Source organism: Cupressus sempervirens, chromosome 2 (genome assembly GCF_028749045.1).
Source record: "Cupressus sempervirens isolate cs-2001-9-10 chromosome 2, ASM2874904v1, whole genome shotgun sequence".
Lineage (NCBI taxonomy): Eukaryota > Viridiplantae > Streptophyta > Pinopsida > Cupressales > Cupressaceae > Cupressus > Cupressus sempervirens.
In genome coordinates this window covers 580183990-580187818 of record NC_143119.1, presented here as the reverse complement: position 1 = coordinate 580187818, position 3829 = coordinate 580183990, and the positions used below count along the sequence as shown (strand labels likewise).

General features: G+C 35.5%; 1 pseudogene; it reads right to left on the bottom strand.

The window, feature by feature from the left end:
• Nucleotides 1-419: 419 nt before the first annotated feature.
• Nucleotides 420-3551, bottom strand: LOC149574754 (protein CTR9 homolog pseudogene; annotated as a pseudogene).
• Nucleotides 3552-3829: the final 278 nt, after the last annotated feature.

The following is a 3829-nucleotide window of genomic DNA, read 5'->3' as shown; positions in this document are numbered from 1 at the left end:
TTGGAGGGGACAAAGCATATTTGATTGACTAAACTTTGAGGTATCTTATCCATCGTCATCGTATGCATCTTCTTATCTTGGAATCTATTAGGTTAAACCTCAAGAAAATGGATAATCTATTTTCAATTATGTGTTCTTCTAATCTAGAATCTGATAGGAAGATAAAGCATATACATTGAAGAACACAGAAAATGTTCTAGAATAAGGACAAGAATAGGTTGCCCATATAAAACAATAAATGGAAAAAAAATAAAAGATTCCATACAGATGATTTAATTGATGTTTTTGACTTGGAACAATGTCAAATAGATTTGGAAGGGACAAGGCATATTTGATTGACTAAATGTTTAGGTAGCTTATCCATCATCACTCTATGCATCATCTTCTCTTGGAATCTATTTAGTTAATCCTCAGGAAGCCTAGACATCATCATCATAAGTATTGTCTTCTCTTGGACTCTATTTCTGTAAGGGTTCTTCATCTTCAGAATCAGTGTATGCACTTCTCCTTCATGATTTTGCTGAAACTGGAGAATTTGTCTTGCCATCATTAGAGTCTTCTAGACCTACTGCTACAAGAAGATCTTGAGCATTTTCTATATTAGCTTTTGCCTTATCACTCATATAATTTGCCTCATTTTCCATGGCAATATTAGGTTCCTCCATACTAGAATCATAAGCCTTGTGATCCTTATCCTTCTTCTTTTTCTTCTTTTCCTTCTTTCTTTCTTTTTCAGACCGACCAACCTCATCACCATCATCATCCCTGTCCTTACGCTTACTCTTCCATAATTCTTTCACACGTTCAAATTGCTCCTCTTGTTGCATCACCCACTGTAATTATTCTTCTTGCTTTCTCCTTTCCATCATAATCCTTTGTTCTTCCTCAGCTTTTCGTTTTGCCTCATCAGCCAAGACAAGTTGGTGTGCTACTTCTAGCTTTTGACGGCTTTGCTGTTCTTTGCATTCTGTTGCTTCTCTGTGAACTTTGGCAGCATCAAGCAAGTGTTTACAGTAGTCCACATGCAACTCTATCTTCTTCTCATCAAAGCCATGTGTATGAGGGCTTGGCACTACTGATAGTTGTCTAAACACACGGAGCACATTCTTTAATTCAGACACTGCTTGACGAACCTCATCAGCAGTATGTTTTTGCTTTTGAAGTGTTGAAGTTGAAAACTTCTACATGGCAACACCAACATCAAAGCATAACATGTAATTTGAGGGTGCCAAATGTACTGCTCTTAATAATGTTCTTCTACAATCTTGCCACTGTTCTACTTCATAATGTGATCGAGCTAAATATAATAAAATTTGGGTGTCAGTGCCAAAATAGAATTTCCTCAAACAATTTCGATACATTTTCACTGCAAGCCCAAACTGTCCTTGTGCAAAGTAAACATGTGCTAGATTTACCCACACATCAAGCATCTGAACAAAGATGTTTCCTACTGTAGCTTCTTGAACATGTGTGAAAATTTCCTTTGCAATATCAAAATGACCCCTTTCGGCTAGCACAATGCCTGCCCCATTTGCAGCATAGGCATTTCTAGGTCTCTGAGCCACCACTTTACAGTACAGTTCCCTAGCCTTATCAAGATGTATTCCCTCTGCATCTAGATCCTTCTTCTCATTGCATGAATTTGCAAAATAATTCCAATTTCCAAGAGAATTAATGTTAGCATAAGCATCCTTACCATCTGATACATTTTGTGCAACTTTAATTGTTTCTTTTCCTTTAAGCCAGTCATCTATTTTCAGTTCTAGGTTGCCAAGCATGGTAATCACATTTACTGAGGTTTTATCCACCTTAAGTGCCTCCCCAATCAATTCTAGGCTTAGTTGGATCTCATTTCGAGCCTGGGCCATGGCTGCAAGTCGTAGATATGCATCCACATAATTAGGAAATTTGAACAATATTAGCCTGTACAAAAGATTTTCTTTTTCAGTGTCATGTAGCTATTCAAACAGCCTGGCAAGATTAAATAGTATGGTCTAATGATTTGAGAGAAAGAGTTGAGAGACAGATGGAGAGAGAGATAATACAAGTGATAGAAAGACTCCTAGATAATATTCTTGAGGACAATGTGTATTATAGTCCTTACCATCTTTTCCTTTGATCTACCAAAAGGATGGTGGCATCTTGCAAATGGCATGGCTCTTTCTACCACTTGTATTATCTCTCTCTCCATCTGTCTGTCCATTCTTTCTCTCAAATCATCTGATCAACATTCCCAAATCAAATCTTGACCCTATTTAGTGGATTCACAACATAAACTTCAAATGCTTCTCCTATCAAATATGTAGATTTCACAATAGCTAAGAAACATAATTGTAGGCATCATGGTCATATTTTTTTGGAAACGTAATTGGGTTGTGTACCCAAGCAATGCAAAGCAACTTCCACACCTTTGATTCCAAGTCTAATTCATCTGTAAGAATGATCGCTTGCCAACAATTGCTGAATACATCTATAGCTCATGAATACAAGGTCCTCCAACAAATGTATTCAACAACTGTTGGCAAGCGATCATTCCTAGCTCATGAATACAAGGTGTAGGTCATGAATACAAGGTCCTCCCACAAATCTATTTAACAAATATTGGCAAGAAATCATTCCTAGCTACTTTTGTTTTATAAGGTTTGTCTCAATCCCAATAGGTTGTAGTTTCATTTTCTAGATGCACTTCGTCGCTTGGGTATATAACTCAATTACATTGATTCCAAAAAAATGTGACCATGATGCTTACAATTATATTTCTTAGTTGTTGTGTCCTAAGATCTCTTATGACCCATTATGACTATTTACGATCCCTAAGAATAAATCTTAGAGCTCTTAAAATGTCATAAAGGGTCATAAGAGACTCCTAGGAGGGGCCATGATGAGCTTCCACCTTCACGTGGTTGGCCCTGTTAAGTAGAGAATGCTATAGTTTTCACAAAACAAAGAGAAGCTCAATAATTTAAGGTCCTAGTCCATAGACAAATTAAATTAGACTTATTATCCAAAACACATAAAAAACATGCACATAAACATGGTAGGCACTAAATAGAGATAGTTGGAACAGAATTTTAAAAAAAAGATTAAGGATTATGTTATTTTAAGAAATATTTAAATAACAATTATAAATTGAGTTAAATCAATAAGTATTCATTTCTACCTTTTCCAATATAAATTTAAATATTTAATTTTAAAAAATAAATTGTTGACTCTAAACCAACAAAAGAGTAAGTTTAAAGAACAATATTAGTTTTACAAATTTTAAAAGCGATACTGATTAAGTGACACTAGAATAAGTAACATATGTACAAGATGTCATAATCGACATTTGTATAAGTAACATTTATTTGCATAGGTGACATTTTCATAACCTCATCAGCAGTACATTTTTGCTTTTGAAGTGTTGAAGTTGAAAACTTCTGAATGGCAACACCAACATCAAAGCGTAACATGTAATTTGAGGGTGCCAAATAGTAGTAGCGGCCAGCAATTTCATAATCACCTTTTCTATGATAAGATCGTGCAAGATTATAATATGAATGAGATTTCATGAGAGGGTGGTCTGTCGAAACAAGAGCTATCTCAGTCAATTGTTCATTTGGATCTCCACATTGCTAATCATTTGGATCAATGCTTTTCTCTTTCTTCATAGAATAGGTTTGGTCCTAGAGTTCAGCAAGTCAAGTAAGTGAACCATTTAGGTTAGTGTCTCCCCTCCCAAATGATTTCCTCAAAATCAATATAGATGGGTTTTGAAGGAGTAATTCACGACCAACAGGAATGGGTGGTACTAGTAGTGGAACTTTAAGCCTTGTTTAGTTTTTCTTTT